This window comes from Pinus tabuliformis, chromosome 7 (genome assembly GCF_031772625.1).
Source record: "Pinus tabuliformis cultivar Carrire ecotype Pingquan chromosome 7, CPIR1, whole genome shotgun sequence".
NCBI classification, from domain to species: Eukaryota; Viridiplantae; Streptophyta; class Pinopsida; order Pinales; family Pinaceae; genus Pinus; species Pinus tabuliformis.
Genome location: NC_142293.1, coordinates 559,238,993 through 559,259,719, shown reverse-complemented (window position 1 = coordinate 559,259,719; position 20,727 = coordinate 559,238,993). Strand labels below are relative to the sequence as shown.

Below are 20,727 nucleotides of genomic sequence, written 5' to 3'. Positions count from 1 at the left end.
ACAGATTTGGCTGACACTCAAGAGGTTGTGTTTGAGTCCATCAACCAGCAGAGCATCTTGAGATTTTCCTTTTCCATTGATCAGAGTAACTGTTCCTTTTCCTACAATTCTACCAAATCCGCTTCAAAAGGACATATTCCCTTCCTTTTTGCTCAGTGAGACAAACTTCCTTCTGTCTCCTGTCATGTGTCTGGAGCACCCACTATCTATAAACCACTGGTTTCCAATATTTTGAGCATATAGATCCAGGCCGCATTTGTCCATGCTGGAGTTCTTGCTACTCGCATTTCTTCCTTTGAGTGGGCAGTCTTGTTCATAGTGTCCATTATTGTAGCAGAAAGAGCAAATCAGATCAAATTTGGTCAAGGGATCAAATGTATTAAAGGTTTTGATTTGTCCCTACCTTTTGGGGGCATATGAGTTGATTATTCTATCCTTTAGCTTTGTCTTTTCACTTCTGCGAGCCATACAATGTCTGGCTTGATGACCGAAGTTTACAGTGAAAGCAGTGTCCAAGAAATATGGTTTTGTACTTGTTGAAGCAACCACGGTTTGAGTCGATTTCCTTCCTGGGAATTACTCCTCCCTCGTTATTTGGATTTGTGATGGGCCCTTGGTGGAGTACAGGTTTGTATTTTCTGTAGTGTCCATGATTCGACTCCACATTCTTCTTTGGAGTAATTCTCTCTTCATTCTTGGGATCTGGGGTGCACTTTTCATCTTTTTGTTTGCAGGAAAGTGCATCGGCATAGCTTTTCGCATTATTCTTAGTGCTTGAGGATTCTCCTTTGAAACCTATTCCAGAATTGTCATGTTCAGGTTGTTGATTTTTCAGAATAGTCTCAAGTATTTGAGAGCTTTTACAACCCTTTTTAATTTGCTCCAACTCCTTTCTCAGAGACACTATTTCAGTCTCGCGTTCTTCACAAGTCTCTTCCTTTTCTTTAAGCTTTGCTTCCAAGAGATCTTCTCTCCTTCTTATTTCCTCGTTTTCCACTTTGAGAGAAATGATTTTGTTCTGTAGTTTCTCATTTTCTTCAATGGCACTTATTAACAGTTCATCTACATTTCCTTCCAGCCCTGAGTCATCATCATCTGTGAGTGCCATGAATAATGCTTCTTGGCTTTCATCATGATCGCTTTCCTCATCTGATTTCCTTTTGATGACCATAAACTCATCCTCATCAGACTCATCTTGCTTGGAGAATAAGTTTTTCTTATTGAACCCTTTCTTTTTATGTGCCATTCTTTTAGAATTTCCTTCATCATCACTATCATGTTTATGAGGAAATTTTGCTGCATAATGACCTATTTTACCACATTTAAAACAGATAAGAGGATACTTGCCTTTAAGCTTAGATCCTTTCTTCAGCTTTTGTACAAATTGAGCCAATTCAGATTCCACATTTGACTTATCACTACAGTCATTCCTTTCCTTCCCCTTCTTTGACCTTGAGGCCTTGAATGCTACATCTTTGGAGCTTGTGCCACCTTTCCTCATTTCATAGGCAGTGAGAATTCCATGGATTTCATCCATTTTGAGGGTATCTAGATCCTTTGCTTCTTCTATAGTGCTTATTTTGGAGTCAAACATGTCTGGAAGATACCTTAATACCTTTTGAACAATGGTACTTTCTTCAACTTTTTCGTCCAATCCTTTCATGGAATTTACCACTTCAGCTACTCAGAGGAGGTATGCTGCAATATCTTCTTCATCTTCCATCCTCAAACTTTCAAATTGTCTTTTGTGAGTTTGAAGCTTTGCCTTTTTGACTTTTGAGTCTCCATCGTACAAGCCAACTAGCTTCTCCCACATTTCTTTGGCCGAGGTACAGTGCATGATTTTTGTAAACTTGGAATCAGTGATTCCACTAGTGATGGAGTTCATGGCCTTTGCATTTGCGATGTAAGCTTTCCTCTCGTCTTGGTCTGTCGGAAGAGTGGAAGTAGTTTTGTATTCATTTTGAACAAAATGCCAGACTTCAGGTCCAAGGGACATTAAGTAGTAAGTCATTCTTTTCTTCCAGAAACCAAAGTTATTGCCATCGAACAAAGGAGGTCTTCCTAATGCTTTGTGGTTTCTCATCATGGCTGCGGATCCTTCTTCAAGCTGTTAGGCTAGTATTAAGAAGCCTGCTCTTATTCCAATTGTTGGAAATACTGAGAGGCGGGGGGGGGGGTGAATCAATATTTCTGACTATTTTTTTTTTAATTGTTCTAGTGATTTAAAACAACCTATATAGATATGTATATGTATACACAGAACACAGAAATCATCAGCTAAATTTAATGCTTTTATTAAAACTCAAGACAGTGCAAAGAAATAAATACAATATAAGTATAAATCTGATTGTGAATAGTTGCCAAGCTCCAACTTGGACTTCAGTGATGCTCCAACCTCCAGAGCACCAACTCTGTTTTGCAGTGGTTCTGCACTTAGGAGCACCTACCCTAATGACTTCAGTCCTATTCAATTTTGAGGCTCCAACCTCTTGGGCTCCAACCCAACCTTGGTATAAACAGGTATGCTGCTGCACTCTATTCAGCTGAGGTTGTATCACTCCTGCTCTCCTACCTCTACTGCTTTTGCTGCCTCTACAGCCTCCGCTGCTTTTTCTGCCTCTTTTGCCTCTACTGCTTCTACTATCTCATCCTCAGGTTCTTCACCACCATAACCGCACCAACAGTTCTATGTTTCTACTGTTTTTTACATTCCCATGCCTTTGTCCATTCGTTTCCGCTTACACCATCTCGTTGGCTTCCTCCTCAATCATTTTCGTTTCCTCTGACTCACTTGATCTTTCAGCTTCCCAATATGACCAAATCCATTTATTCCTATCTTGGTCCTCTCCTTTCCCGAAGATCTTTGAAATCTAGGAGGGGCCTCTGTTGTAATAGCTCTAACTGGTTGCAAAGTCCTAGCACTCTGACATTGTAAGGCTAAACCCTAGCCAAACTCTGTAGTGGATCCAAAGAAATTGCTTCCAAAGCTTCCGAAAGGCAATCTGACTATGCCATCGGTTCTGGTTATCTTCGATCGGATCTGTGAATCAATCGCCACAAAAGGACGATGATTTTCATGAAACGATCCTGCCGTAACAGACGATCTCATCATGGTGGAAGCCGCCATTGCCATTGCGATCCAAAAACCAAAGGAACGAAAACTCATATAAAAGACTAGAAACACCCTTTTGCCTTGCCGTTTCTCTTTTATTCCAAAAACCCACGTAAACGCGCCCATATTAGCCTCTGCCGCATTCGTAATCACAACCGTTGATCACTCTCATCCAACAGTTCCTGCGTCGCTACGGCCTTTTGCTTGCACATTAAATCTCGTGCATGTCCTCACTATCTGATCAAACCCCGCCGCGATCGGACGATAGTTGCACCTTTCCTCGCCGAAACCTGCATACGTGTTAACCTACGGGGGCATCGGTTTTCTTCTGCCACACATCGTATTTTGATTGGATCGTTGGCCCTTGTACATATACCACCGAACCTCGGTGGGCAGTGTGGGGAATATCGCTTACCGCCTACCTGTACGTCTCCTGCGCATTATCGTCCACACATCTTTCGCGTGCGACAACCGTTGGATCCATTGCTCTTTGATCCAACAGCTCACATTCATCTTCGTGTATGGCTGTGTCGAAATAATGAGCAGGTGGTCTAATAGATCAATGGGTATACCATGTGGAGACTTGTAATTTGTTCCATGGATTTTTGTGATGCCACGATTTGTTGCAACAACCAATATGGGTGCCATCTCATTCTCCAGAGCGTGATTAAAAAATGAGAAGCATTCAATGTCAAGCATATGGACTTCGTCAATAAAAAGCACACCTGGTACAATTTCAGCTTTGCCTTCTTCCCTCCATTCAACAACTTTACTGTCAATCTGTTCCCTCACTTCAGAATGGATCTCTCCAGTATCTCCTGTAAAGAGGGCCAGAAACCCTTGCGTCCTGCTATTGATGACATCAATCTCATGCAGCGTAACGCAATGCACCACTTCTTTGCATTTCTAAAGCTCTCCATCCAGGCACTGTACGAACTTGGTCTGCGGCCCCATTGCATCATAATCCCTGGACCTCGCAAAAGACCACCCCAACTTTGTAATCTTCCCAGAAGCTTTATCGATCACAATCACATCCCCACTCTGGACCTTCTCCTTGCTCAAACCTTCGATCATCTTGCTCCCCAAATCATACACAGTCTCCATCTTTGTCGTTTATCTGCTCCTCGAATATTGCCATATTGACATCAATGACAATCTGTGTCCAACATATGTACATAAAATTCTTAGACAATCATATAGAAAAGTAATTTTTAACACATCACTTATATGATTACTTAACTTGTACAACTATGATAACCATAGTGGGAAAAATAATGCTCCTCCCAACCAATGGGAAATTGTTTCCATGGCTAGTTTGAGCCCATTTCACATCTAGAACAGTTCTTTGACACAAACCATACCAGGTTGACCTAGGGCTCTCCGACCACACCATGTCTAGCCTAGGATTTCACTGACCACATAGGGTTTAGTCTGGAATTCCATTGACCATAATAGGTTTAGCTTGGAAATTCCACATACAACACAGGGTCTAATATAGGGTTCCTCTTGGCATTGTCCTACCTACTCCTTCAACAATGTCATGTCTATGAGGAATTTAAAGCTCAAGAACTCACTCTTTGGGCCTCCTCCAACAGGCTGCAAAACTAATAGATTTTCCTCAAGATTTTTGCCCTCTCACCATCTTGGCCAACTCTTTTCCCATACTGATATCATCTATCTAGAGAGGAAATCTTGACAAGACACTTCCATCAACCCATAGCCTCCTTGGGGCTTTCACAACCGTCCCATCACTTTCTAACATGTGAAATTCACTTTTTGCACCTTTTCCCATTGTAATTTACATAACTGGCCATATGCACATTAACATTAAAACATAGGAACATTTATGTACATCATGCATTCATAGTTGACCCTCAACATGGGTCCCATAATCTGTAAAAGTAAATTTGACAGGAATTCATAACTGACATATCATATCATACAGGTGATATTCATTCCAAATTTTCCACATAATAACCATCATGAAATTTAGAAAAGCATTACCATATCTTGCATATCATAACATTATACCTTCTCATTTACAGTTGTAAATCACATTGCAATTTTTTACCTTTCACTGTTTCTTATGTTCCATGTTATTGAAACATCGATATGCTACCATTAAGTTACCCCTTCTTAATCACACTAGCAACATTAGTCATTACTGCTTTTGATAAAAGCATACCTTCTACAAAATATATTGTGAATTCAATATTTCAACAATGTAGAAAGGTATTGTCCTATCCACATTTCATAAACCAGTTTTATGCATTAAAAATAAGCATAACAATCAGGATACATCTTCTAGATGCTACATCCAAGGAACTTTAAGACAAAGTTTTCATGAAGTTGTTTTTCCAACAACAATTAATAGTCACTAAAATGACACTTCATTTATGCATATGTATCTAATCAATTGTCATTATGCAACATTACCAAATTCAAGTCAATCACACAAACCTTTCTTGGTTAAACAAATCAATAATGTTGATAGGTTCAAAATGCCATCCCTATTTTTGTTTAGTGATTACAACGAAGACACCACATTTCCACAACACACTAGACTTAACTGATTAGATTTAATGTAATGTCACCGCAGTGTTCACACACATTTGATGAGTTTCTAAAGGATGAAATTAACATATTTGTAAGATGTAGAATGCATACCAACTAAAATCATCATTGAATCATCAATTTGTAAAGTTTTGAAGTTTGAACAAGAAATGTAATCATCGAAATCATATTACCAGTAGTTCTATCATTAAGTTACTAGAACATAAATAATCTATTTCATCTCATGCATTTCAGTTCATTATAATACTATCAAATAATCTTAGCTGCTCTCACCCTACCAATTATTATTTATGTATGTTCATTTGAAAAGACACGACCCTTTTTCATTTCCATTTTATTAATGGCATAACAATACATTAAATAAATCACTTTAATGACACTATTGTATCATGATCTAAGTTCTTTGTATCATAGAAGAAATTACAATCATGTGTATGCATTGTTAAACAAGTATCAATTTTCGCAATAATTGCAGTTTATTGCATATGATACTATTATGTGTAAAAGCTTCTACAAAGCTTTGATAATACAAAAACATTGAATTATCATTAGTAAGTAATTTTCAGTAACAATTATGGTAACAATTCAATCAAACTCAAATCCAACAATGTAGTGTCATCAATAGACCAATAACAAGAAGTGAAATACCATAATCACCTTGTTTACAAATTGTAATAATATTCAATCAAAATGGGTTCATGCATATAATTTTAATAATTATTCAAACCAACAATCTTAATTCAATCCAAATCCATGGCAAGACTCAATCGTCAATTAGTCATTAATGCCAAGTCCTACCACTTGACTCATTGTTTATTTTAAACATCCAAAGGGATTCTTTCAATATCTTTTAAAACATTTGATTGTCCTCTTCAAGAACAACTCCCCACCTTTTCATTCTTTCATTATCAAACTGAATGATACATGGCATTCATTCTTTATAAGCAGTGCATTGTAACTTTAGTAACTTTTATCTAAATGCACCATTAAACATTATTATAGGAGTATGCATGCAAAGGTTGGTAGTTAATCTACATGATCACTAGTGAGTGCTCAGGATTGTCCATAAATGCAACATAATTTTTATTATCTTTTACTCACATAAAGATTCGAATTTCATGAGCACAATTTTAAAGAAGAAATTATCACTTACTATTCTTCAATGCGGTTATTAAAATGCATCATGCATTTAATGTCAAATGTAGTCTACTGCATATATCATATGTAATTTCTTAGAATCATACTTGAGTCGATGCTCATTAGTATCATACCTCTACTTCTTTTTCCCTTACGGATTTCCAAAAGGCACCAATGTTTCAATCTTTTGCTCTAATACCACTTGTAACATCCCTCAGTAAACCTCGTGTAAAAACACATAGGATTAGAAAAATTTCACATTATTTACTAGCATGTAACGTTATGAATTACTTAATCCATTCTCCTTCATTGACCATTAGATAAAATTATTTTCATTACATAAATTAACTTTATAAACGGAATAGAAAGTTACATAACAAACAACCATTGTAGCAACATATTAACATAAAGCTCTCTGTTGTAATCTTATATCATTTTCATCATTCATTTACATAGGCTAGTTATTCACATATTTGATGATGTAAATGTTAATTTTCATGCAAGGAAGCAACATCATTAGAATGACACAAAAGTAAAACACATCATTAAACTTCGATATACCCTGGGAACCTTGTAGTGAAAAACCAAAAAACGTTTAATTTTATTAAATGTCTCATGAGGGCGTTCACCCCTCACTCAATGGATGTAAGGGAGTCTATCCCCTGACCATTATCAAAAAATATTACAAAGAAATATCATCTTAAATACAACATAACTAGGTAGAAGTTATTATATTAATCATGATATCATTTACCCACAAATCCTTGAACATTATGTCTTTGTGGTCTGGTTATTTCCATTAGTGGATTATCATGCAGTTGGCATTCTTTTAATCTACATGGACCACTAGTTTTTTGTTTGGCATAATGTTAAATATAATCCGTCCTTCACAAGAGTTATAATCCTTTTGTGCAATTACTAGTGTTAGAAAACTATGACATCCAAATAATAAATCTTTTACTAGTTATGCTCCAAGTATCTTTTCATGTGCACAATTAAAACACATACAAAGTATTGAGACATGTCTCTTTATTAACATTGCACATGGATTAATTAAAAGTAGATAACTACCAAAACATGTTTGTTTATCTTTACACATGTATGATTATGACACAGGTTGGTCCATTCATATCTTACGTGCATGAGGTAAAATACACAAATATTACCAAAGCATGCTCACTTGTCCCTACTTCACTTGTATCTTGAGAAAGGGAAACAATTACATTCTGCTTTTATATCCATGAATACGGTAATATTTAAAAGAACCTCAATGATCCCCATCTCTTCGGACAGTATGAGGGAAGTATTTTCAAAGTTGAACACCACAGTAACTACTATTTCTTGCACAAGGCATATTATTTTCAAAAGAAAAACTATTTCAACTCTCACATTTTAAAAGAATCTAGCACATTAACTATGATCTTTGTGCATGCAAATTCATATTCTTTTCAAAATATGTTAGGCTCACAACCATTATCCTTGTGCATATAAATACTTATTTCTCAATAGTGATTCTCTTTTGCATGCAATACACATGTTATTTTCCAAGAACACTAACACATTAGCTAACCTTTTTATGTACATAAATACATATTCTCTTCAAGAAAAACTAACATGACGACTGTTGTTTTTGTGCACCTAAACACACATTTTTTCCAAGAAAATTAGAAAAATATCTATTATGTATATGCGTATAAGTACATGGTCATTTTCAAAAATCTATAAAAATAATCACATATTCTTTTCAAGTAATCTAACTCAAGAGTTATTATTTCACATGCAAAAACATGTTCTCATTCTTAAAAGGAAAGATCATCCAATCCCTGTTTGTTCCTCAAGGCATCTATAAAAAATAAACACATATTCCTATTTGAGGAGTTTAAAACCATAGCGACAATTATTCTACATATTAACACATAATATTTTCCAAAGGAAACTAACATAATTGTTATTTTTTCATGCAACTACATATTAGCTATTATTTTTTTTTATAAAAACACTTTTTTTTCCTAAGATATGACATGTATTTCTATCTTTTATGTGAATGGTTCACACGAATTTTTTCCAAGAGAATATGATAGCTTCTTTATCTTTTACGTGCAAGGTTCTCATGCATTCCTTTTTCAAGAAAATATCATAGTTAATCCATCTTGTTATGCATAAGAAAAAGACAAACTTTTTTTAAAACAATAATAAGGTTAACTTAACTTTTATACACAAAACCATGGAATTAACACCATTAATCTAGCCATGTAATATTTCAAGAATTCAACACACATATCACTTATCTTTTCCTTGAAGAATCTACCCTTTGTTCCCTTAGCTTCTACTTCCATATTCAGTTCTATGTCAGTGGTGTCTTTGCAAATTCATTTGCACTTTCTCTCCTTTACATTCATATTTAATTAAGGCCATCACACTCCACAACTTTGTTTTGTCTATCACAGTTTTTTGTTTGTTTTAATAGTACAATTCTTGTGGATCCTCTAGGTACCGCAAGAATTTTTCTTGCCATGTTGTGCGAAGGGTCTTTTGTTCATTTCCTTCAAAAGCTGAAGAAAAGTTCACCTACCAAAAAGTGGACCCCTTACCTCCTCTAAATCTTATTCTCTAGTCATTTAAGTTCATAGATGTTAAAATTAGTTTTGCAATGAATTCTTGATGTAACAGTTAAATAAATTAATAATATTTTACCATATTTAAATACATGAGCTTTAAAGGTTGTGATATTACATATAAATAAAATATTTCAATGTCAACTGTGTATATACAATATAAAACTATATATATATATATATATATATATATATATATATATATATATATATATATATATATATATATATATATATATATGAGTTCTTATTCCATAAATAGGTTCCATTTGTAATTCATTTATTTTATTATTATGGAGTTGGCATGTAACATTTTGAATATTAATAACAAAAATTATATACCGATAGACAAATAAGTGAACATATAACATTTTAAAACATATTTATAACAAAAATATTTACTTATATAGAGAAAGTCCTATGGATATACGTTTTCTATTTCCATTGAGGCATGTATTAATATTTTAATGTGTAAAATGTGAATTACAAATAAAATATTTCAATGTCAACTATGTATATACTATATAAGAAAAAATAAAGTATATATAAACATATATATACTAATAAAAGTATATATATATATATATATATATATATATATATATATATATATATATATATATATATATATATAGATATAACATTTTACTAGTTAAAAAAGTTTAATATGGATTTTTTTTTTTTGGGGGGGGGGGGGGGGATTTCTATTTAATTCATTTTTTAATATGCAATTGAGTTGTAACATTTTAAATATTAATAACAAAAAATATATAGAGAGAGACAAATAAATAAACATGTAACATTTTAAAAAATATTGATAACAAAAATGATTATATATAAAGAGAGTGTGTCATATAGATGTATGCATTCTACTTCCAAATATGATTGAGGTAGTATTAACAATTTTAATATGTAGAATGTGAATCATAAATAAAATATTTCAATGTCATCTATATATATATATATATATATATATATATATATATATATATATATATATATATATATATATATATATCATTTTTTTAGTGTGTTGTTCAAAGTCAACATAGATCCATCTTAACTTCGAATCTACCAATAACTAAGAGGAAACGAATATTTCAACATGCAAAACATTTCTTAAGTTTTGCATTAAAAAAAAACTTTGCATCTTGAGAGATTTGATCCCTTGGTGATTGGTAAATCTAGAATTAAGATTGATCTATGCTAATTTTAAAAAATAATCATTTCCTGAAGAGTTTCTCTCCAACCAGTATGATAGAGATGTTGTAATTTAGCGTAATGTAATGTAACCATTTTCACTTGATAAAAAAAATAACCCTATTAAAATCAAATAAAAATAAAAATGACCCATAGTATTCATGTAGAATATAGCCTGTTTAAAGGTGGAAATTAAACAAGCCTAGATCCATATTAACTCTGGATATACCAAGCACTCAGAGGGATCAAATTCTTGACATGCAAACCTCTTTTAAAGTCAAAATACATTTGATATCTCTTAGCACTCGGTAGATTCTTAGTGTTATAGATCATTTTGTCACGTCCAATCAAATGGCCTAGGAACCAGGTTAATCATCATCCTTGAACACTTTTCATTCATCCCTTGCAAAGCCTAAAGCATCCTCTCTCCAAAAGTTCCAAGAATTTTGGGTTAAATAGCTCAAAATCCTAAGCTTTAGCCCCGTCGCACTTTCCCTTCATGCAACCTGCACTATTGCAAGTTGTACACATAGCAACTACACTGACCAACGCATGTTTCCTTTGCTGTAGGCGCTCTGGCATCTAGAATTAGGTAAAAATTAAAAATAATTCTGAATCTTCTCTTTCTAGAAGATTCTCGAGTGGTTTTAACTATTTACTGTTAAATCAAGATCTTGAAATCCTATACTTGAGGTCTTATCTCTTATCCTTAGAGCTTATCCTCCCTTATATGTGGATCTTAAACTTAGATTGGTAATTCCCAGATCACTTCATTTACCCTATAATTTTTTTTCCTTCCATGGAGTTTAGGTTGCCTTTTGGAGACTCTTAGTTATACCCTCATGTTGTTTCTTTGTGCTTAGGGACCCATTATCCATCCATGCACTTGAGTTGTGATTGAAGGCTTGCTTTGTGGCAAAGAAAAGACGAGATAGTTGGGAGACATCTACAAGATCAATATATGTAAAGGGTTGCAATTTTTCCTACATTCATTAATACAAAAAGTGCTTTGCTTTCCTATACATATGTGTCATTAATGCATATTTATTACGACACCCTCTTGACTCATTCTTTAGAGATGTTGGTACATGATATTTGTATGTTGTAGTGTTCTTGCTTATTTTTGTGTTGCAAGTTTCATTTATATCATTTGTATTTGGAGCTAATGCTTACAAGCAAGGAGAAGAGGATAAATTGCATTGGATTCCAGGTAAGTCTTTCCTCCATGTTCTAATTTCTCTAAGGAAAGCATAAGAATTTTTTTCTCTATTGTTTCTAGATCCATCCACTTGATCTAGGGAGTTTGCTTTTGTCCACAAAAAGGGAATTATCTGTTAAACAACTTGGCGACCATATTGGGGAACAAGAGGTTCCTTTAGTGGTTTCGTTTTCCTAATCATTTTAGACCTTTGAAAGAAACTCAATTTTACCTTTTTCAGATAGTAATCAATCTTAGGAAAGTATAATCCTGAGCTTGGTAGGGTTTTTGTTTCGTCTTTTGAACAAAATCAACTCTAGTGCACTTTCTAGTCTGAGATAGAGTGACCCCGCGCATTTGTCTCTCTTTGTGGGTGCGATGACTCACACTGGTTATCATATGTATTCTGCAATAGTCCCCATAAGATGCAAAATTTTCATTTTTATTCCTTTCTCTAAGATTTGTTATGATCCAGTGTATTTTCCCAAGTCTTTGAACTGGTCTATGTCTGTGTAAAGCCATTAGTGTGTTTAAATTTAAGTGCGTTTTCCTTTTGATGAGATTTTGTTTTTTTTGTTTCTCCTTTTAAATTAGGGTTTTTAATCACTTGTCTTGGTTGTTGATTTGATAAAAGACTTTCATTTTTATTTCTAGTCTATATGAATTATTTTGATTCAATAATCTAGTGATATTTCATTTTCATTACATTTGAAAATTGAAAAGGAAAATAAAAGAAAAATTTTCATTTTGTTCATGCATTAGGCTTTGAATTGAATTGGAATAGTAAATTTGGAGATATTAGGTTAGGAATTTCTGGTTTGTTGCATCATTATTTTTTTCATTATTGTTTGAAGCATTTTCCTTCCCGTAGATAGATCTTCATTGAACAATTTTTTTTTAAATCATGCTAGTTGCATTATAGGAAGTTTAGGTGAATTTGTTTTGCGGGCCTTGAAACTGAAACTTAAATCAAGATCATCTTTAAAATTTATTCAATTAACATAAGGATCATTTGGAAAATTAATGACACACATAGTGGTCTATGCTAGAAGACGTTTTCCCATGTCATTAAATGTAGGAGTTTTTGTTACTTCTCAATGTTACATCACGGGGACGGTCGGTTTTTCATGCACATCGAAGTATATCAAAATGTTCTTCCACGTACCTTTGGGTATATAGGACAACGCTCCACATACATATGAGTATATAGGAACACTGCCATTGAACAGTTACACATTAGACATCACTACTATAAAGTGCGCTTACAGTTTGGGAAACCACCGAGAAAGAAATGTTGGGATAGGGAGGACGATTGTGTTGGAAGACGACACCAATCAGAGTAGAGGGGGCAGATCTGACGGGACATATAGCCTAAGAGATTGACTCCGACAGGTTATAGAGGAGTCGTGAAGGATTGCACCAGGATGGAAGGGGCTATGGGTTAAGCCCAACCCTTGGTCATTTCTTGAAGAATGTGACTAGGGGATTGGCATAATAAGAATGGCACATAAAAGTTTCAGGCTTGTGAGCTCTGGCCTTATGTCTTTCCTATGGGAATTTCACGTAAAAATGAGACTGATAGTGTAGAGTCATTAGTTAAAAGAAGTCATCCCGCAAAGGGTTAGACAACCTAAGCACTTGGGCAAATGGAAACGAACAAGAGGAAAGAAGGGGAAAAAAATTATATACCCCATCCCTTGAGGTGACAGAAGGGGTTGGGTATGTGACAGTAAGGCAGAAGAATCAGGACAAGCCTCCCTCAAAGCCTTGATCACTTTTTGGATGACAATCATTGAGTCTCTAAAAACTATCAATCTAGTGATTTTCCTTGCTATGGTTAATTCCAAGCCTTTCCACTAAGCGTGGAACTCAACTTGGTTGTTTGTTGTTTTACCTAAGCCCATGCATATTGTGAAATAACTTTTTCTTAAGGCTAAAAAGGGCCCTACTTTCTCCTACCTCCCCCGACTCCCCTCAATGTTATTAATTTTATAAAGAAATCATTTTTTAATGCCTTTATGTAAATTTAACACCAAATTATATATCTTAAAAACAAAAGAAGCAAAAACAAAAACTTCATCCTTTATTTTAAAAAAATGATTAAATTGTTATCCACAACATCAGAAAATTCATAAAATTTATAAAAATGTTAATCCCTAAAAAACATTATATATATTAAATTTTATATTTATAATTTACTATAATTGAACTTAAAACTATATAAAAAAAAATTCAACTTTTCTCTATTTATATTTATAGGCAATACATTTTTTTAAATTAAAATTATATATAAATTTTTGAAATTTAATTTAAAAAACTCATTAAAAACCATTTCAAATATTATATATAAAAAATATTACACATTAAAACAATTTCAAATATTATATATAAAAGATATTAAACACATTATGGGTTTCCAATTTATATAAAAGATATTAAACAAATTATGGAAAATGAGATATCACTGTCATTTTAATTTTAATATTAATAACCTATTCCCAAAACACTGGGTGATGAGATTAGTTAATAAAATAAGAAATTTATTTAGATAATTAACTAATTTTAATGTAATTGTTCCTATTTCTTTATTAAAATTATATATAAACCAATTATATTATAATATTAAAATCGGTATAATTATATAATAAAATAAATTTTAAAAATAAGTAATTGAAAAGTTGGAATGGACGAATGAATATGAGGACAAAACTAACCCCGTAAAATTATATAAAAAAATAAATTTTAAAAATAAATAATTGAAAAGTAGGAATGGACCAAATTGGAACCAAAATAATGTTTTTATATGTTCAGCAAAACTGACAGATTATATATCTCCCCTACACACAACTATGTAAGGAATCCTTGCAGGACCCTTCATACAACATTATTATTTTGACATTTCTCAGCTGGTACTAGTACGTGGTTAGGAGATGGGATATCCTCGGGATCTCGTTCAGGCTGCACCCATCTTCCATACGAGTTGCGGACGAGGCCCTTGTTCTCCAATTGGTACCAGTTTCCCGGCACCATAAGCTCCGGCCTCACCATGTCGGAGGCCTTGTTCACCAACGCCACGTCTCGTTTGGCACCCCCTCGGAATGGGGCGCACGAGCTCTCGAAGCCATCCAACAAATGAAGATATCCCTCCAAGTTGTGATACTCTGCAGGGTCGAGATTTTGTTTCAGAGAAGGCGAACGTCCATGATCCAACTTGACTTCCACTCCAACGTGGGCGTATGTCCACGGGAAATTGTCAAGCAACGGCTTCATCAGTCGCTCGAATTTTTCCATCCCTTCGTTCAAGACGATCCCGGGCATCTTGGGCACCATGTCCTGTTTGCTCACCACGCGCAGAACCTTCACCCCCATCGCCTCCAATCTGTCTTTGAAAGCCCAGTTGCCCACTGTCGGGATCGGATTTGTGCGAATTGAGGCCCTTCGCTGCGATCTCGTAGGCGCTGAGCAGAGCGAGGGCACCACCAAGACTGTGGCCGGTCATGGTGATACTCACGTCTTCTCCTTTCTGCGTGTACACGTCCACCAGGCGACCGAGCTCCTTCATTGCCTGCTCGGAAGCGCTGAGCTTGTTGTACCTGGTGTTGTGATCCTTTGAGGTATATATGCTCAGAAACCCTCGCTCCACCTTCACTGATGAATTGTCCTGCAGGCTGCCCACCCCTCCCAAGGGATGGAGAATATCCTGAAAAACCTCCATCCACTCGAGCTGCGTCACAGTCCCCCTCCACGCCACCACGATGTCTCGCCTCCCCAGGCGCCTCACCTCCTCGTCTGTGCTCACCGCAACGTATCCAATCCAGTTGGAGTCCTTGCTCCATGTATCGTCGTCCATGGAAGATGGGCGGCCGAACCATTTAGGGAGGTGAATGTCCGACATGGCGTACAGATACTTGGTGATGTTGTACCCCGTGTTGTCCAGCCCGACCTTGTGGAACATCTTCTGTCGCCCGTATCGGCAGCTTCCGCAGTATTTAGAATGGGGCTCAAAGTCGAATGCGTCGTAGGTGGCCTGCGCAAACTCGCCGTATCTCACGATTTCTCGTCTCAGATTCGGATGCAATCGATCGCCCACAAGCCCTGCCCAGTTTTCTGATCCCTGATACTGTCGCCAGTTCTCCTGGCTGAGGGATTCTTTGGGCGAGAGCGGGAGAATTTCCTGCACGGGATCTTGGGTCCCAAAATTTTCGTGCTCGCCGGGGAATATCGGCCGGGCAATCGGCCTGTCGACGACCTTGATGTCGAGAGACAAATCAGGTGGTTGGGCGGTCTTACGAACACCAGAGTTGCGCACGTTCTGTTGGGGTTTCTCCACCGCCCGTACGAGAATAGGTGACCACCGCTTCTGTTTTGCGGACGGACGTTTGTTGGAAGGATTCCATAGATTTAGAGATGACTGACAGACGAGAGTCTTGGGCACTATCGGTTTCACAGGGAAAACAATGCAGTCACCAGAAGCAGCAGCCGGAATATGGCTGGGATTTGTTGCACGAAACGGCGGAGCGTGAGATAAAGAGATGTGGGCCGATTGAATCATGGCGAGAGCGTAGGGCGAGAGGGGTTTCGATTGTGTTGAGTTGAAGAGAGATTGCAATGTGAGAGAACCAGCACGGCCTCCAATTGAAGGCGGAAGCAGCGGTTTTAAAGGAAAAATGAAATTAGTGTGAACGCGTTATCTCGCGTTATGCCGCGTAATCTTCAGGTTTCCAGGTAGCTGACTACTATGTATGACTAGGTTTCCAGGTTGACTACTCTGTATGGCTATTTTGATTTTAAATTATAAAAATATTTTGGAATTTAATAAATAAAAGGTGAAATTAAACTCAGCTACCATATAATAACCTGAGTTAATAAATTCTTAAAATCTTCCATGCAATCCTATTAAAATCAGCGACCATATATTAACATGAATTACCATTCAAATTCTTAAAATCTGCATTCCAATAAAAACATGAATTACGATACTGAATAGTAGTGACTCCATGTGTACATTTCGACGACTCTTCCTGATTTTCTATGTGCATGGAAATTGCAGAAGAAAGCCACACGAAGATTCTCTGGTCCAACCAACCCATGACCATAATCACAATTCCATGGAAATTGCACTACATAGCCACACAAAGATTCTCTCCTATTTTTCCACACACTGCGTTATCATTACTTTTATAGCGCTTTTTGTGGTCTTCGCATCTTTTCTTTCTAAAAATGTTGTTTTCATATTAATTTTCATTATAATGAGTGACTAGTAGAATCACATATTAATTTTTATTATAATAAGTGACTAGCACAATCATATTAGTAAATGTGGTTAATATATTAAGAAAATTTGTGTCAATCAACCATATTAATAAATATGATTGATATATATGAATAGTATTTAATATTGAATAGTATTTATTTAATATTAAATAATATTAATAATTGCTTTTAAAAATGTAAAAATACACCTAAGAAAAAGAAAATTGGGAAAGATCATCCAAAAAAAAAATCACTAAATATAAAAACTCATATTTTTAATAGAATAAATATTAATCTATGTCAAGGTCCTGCAGCTAGCGACTCATTTCCCAAGCCACAAAATGGTTCCTAGTGTGAGATTCCATAATCTAGTCCACACTACTTCAGGAATGAGGCTAATGTTCTTGATAAAAAAAAAGCACAAAATATGTTGGATTACGAAGAGCAACCTTCTACTTCATTGGTTGCTTACTTGTTGAAGGGAATTTTCCATTACGACATTTGGTTATCCCAGAGTAAGATGCTTGATGGAAAAACACGTAGGTGGATAGCTAAATGACTACAAAATTTATACAGTTCCTTATTTAATTCTTTGAGTGTTGAGGAAACTGTTGGTTTTTATGTTGCCATGCAGAGCAGGGGAAATTATGAAGACAAAATGGATGAGTTTTGGGAGACCACAAAGATGTGTCATTATATTGACAACTATTAAAAATTTAGTGACATTAATGTTGTTAACAATGCTTCAACATCCATCAGTTCGCCACAATCATTAATGTTGGAATTTTAAGCTTGGACCGAACACAATTAGGAAAGGATATTTTATTTATTTGTGTCCTCTTCAACTCAAGTTTTTGAGTCCAAGCATGGATGATAACTTCAATCTATGCACCTTTCAAATATGCTAATGCCTAGTTACTTCCTTCAATCTTGTCCACACTGGCAAATGACACTTCATCTAGCAAACAATATCAATTTAAGATTGTTTGAGTTAGTGACAACAGCTGGCATATACTCTATTCATGTATAATGCATTATCAATGTTGTCCATTATTTTGATTGTCCAACAAAATAAAGTAAACATTTCAAATTGAAGCAATAGGAGTGTAAATTCCTTTCGGCTAGTTAGGTCACTAAGAAAAAACAGGGCAGCATTTCCAACAAATTCAAGAATGTTGGCAACTTTCTCAAAGTCAACGACTCGGAGAAGTTAATATGTTGCTGTTTTATTATGCTTCCAAACAAACCTGAATATGATATCATGTTGTTTGAAGTCTAAAGGTTCTCAAAGAGCAAAGATGAAAGATTTCTTTTGATAATATTAAGATTTAAGCCTACTATGTCAAATGAAAAGCCAATCAAGTCCCTCAATAGTAAATGTCTGTAATTTAATATTAAATACTAAATATTAGTTATGGATATTTACAAATTCTTAATTTTGAAAAATTCCTACAATATATTCTAAATGTTAAATATTATATATCACTATTTAAAAATTCTTACCTTTGAGTTTGAAAACATTTTACAGTTGAATATAAATTATTTCAAAATGACAGTTGATAAAGAAATTAGACGAACTCGTCACTTACCAAAACAATGGAGATCTAATTGGCCCATGATCTCCCCATGGAAGTCATGAAACCTGCAGCTAAGGGTGCCAACATCATAAAGAACTTCGAACATGAATCACAATAGTTGTAGGATGCTAGAAAACAGTTGGCCCTGTCCCATCCATGTGAGAGTAGGAACAGGTTTATGACTAGAGCCATGGATCCACGGATCTGCTTGCTGCGATCAGATAATTTGGCTTCCAAAAATAGGACCTTTCCAGCAAGAGAGACGACAAATTCTGCCAGCAAGACCTACATTTAGACCGTAGCCTGAATAGCCATCGAAGCAGACAAGGAAGAATAGGGTCAGGAGAAAGCCGTTGACGTCGAACCTAAGGTGACTCGGGAGTATTAGTGGGTCCGAGAAATTTCCACCTTTTATTTATGCTCATGAGGATTGACTAGTGTTGGATGGCTATATGGTGCCAAACGTTTTGGGTTTGATTCTTATATACTCTAAACATTACTAGTGTCGCAGGTTGGATTTCTAGATTGTACCAAAAGTGTTACTAGTGTCGCAGGTTGGATTTCTAGATTGTACCAAAAGTTGTGGATTTGATTCTTGTATTCTCTTAACACTACTTGAAAACTAATTTGAGTCTTCCGCTGAAGGAAAGAAGAGGAAAGCAGTGGCTACACCATCTCCATATTCAAGATAATTATCACTTGCGGCATAAAACGTAAATTTAAAAAAAATAAACAGCGATACCTCCTTCCGGCGATGCGTGGGTGGGGGAAACCATGGTGTGGGTGCACCTTTCAATTTCATAAATCTTCTTTTTCCATTAGGGTTTCTGCAAAACCCTCAAATTAGGAGCAAGAAGGCTCAATTTAAAGCTTGAAAAATGGCACATCCAAATATGCCATCCTCTTCACCTCTACTATCACTCCAAGCGACAACCTCACACCTCATATCTCTTTAGATCTGAATATCTGAGAGGATAGATAGATCTGATTGCTTAATCGATCGTTGATTCAATTTGCTGGGCAGTGTGAAACCCCAACATCAATCCCTATGGCATGCGTCCTCAATGACTTCATGAGCAACACAAAGATGCTACCAATGTGTTGAATTGTATGGAAAGTGCAATATGGTGTTTCAGACACCAAGCAACCTCAAGAACCAGGAGCACATTTAGTGTCTTCGGTGCAAACAATTATTGTTCGATTTCAGGTCACTATCAACGATGGGATGGAATGGCACTGTCACAAATGTATGAATGGTTGATCTGCACAGACTCTGAAGGTATAAAATTCTTGTTTTTTCCTTTGCAAATCCAGGAATAATATTATACCCTAGGAATATGAACCCTTAGATTAATTAAACAAAGAGATTGATGTTATAAACCTGAGGGACTAATAAACCCTAGGGATTAATACTAAAAACCCAAGAGATCATAAACCCAAGGCAATAATATTAAACCCAAGGGATTAATATTATAAATCCAAGCTATATAAAGCCTAAGATAATTATTATAAACCCTAAAATAAACATACTTCAGCATGGTTGAAAATAGTTGATTTTCAATTTGACACATTCTTTTTCATAATGCGATGTTCAACCATGGTTGAAAATGGTTGATTATCAAATTGAGACAATCTTTGTCACAATGTGACGTTGGACCATGGTTGATTTTCATATTGAGACAATCTTTGCACAATGCGACATTGGAACATAGTTGACCATTGTTGACCATGAATGGCTATGCTTGTCACAATGTGGCGTTGGACCAAGAGACAATTTTTGTTACAATGTGACCATGATTATTGACCATGGTTGAATTTCATATTGAGACAATCTTTTTCATAATGCAATATTGGCCCATGGTTGACCATGGTTGATGATGGTTATTAACCATAGCTGATTTTCATATTGTGACAATATTTATCACTCGGTTAACCATGGTTGATTTTCATATTGTGACAATATTTGTCACAAAGTGACATTGGACCATTGCTGACCATAGTTAAACATGATTGACCATAATTTACCATGGTTGACCATGTTGATGTTGACCATGGTTA

At 35.4% G+C, this 20,727-nt stretch overlaps 2 pseudogenes; both read right to left on the bottom strand.

Moving 5' to 3' along the window:
* Positions 1-3,283: 3,283 nt before the first annotated feature.
* LOC149248613 (uncharacterized) lies at positions 3,284-4,225 on the bottom strand (annotated as a pseudogene).
* A 10,393-nt stretch (positions 4,226-14,618) lies between these two features.
* LOC149248612 (phospholipase A1-Igamma1, chloroplastic pseudogene) lies at positions 14,619-16,413 on the bottom strand (annotated as a pseudogene).
* Positions 16,414-20,727: the final 4,314 nt, after the last annotated feature.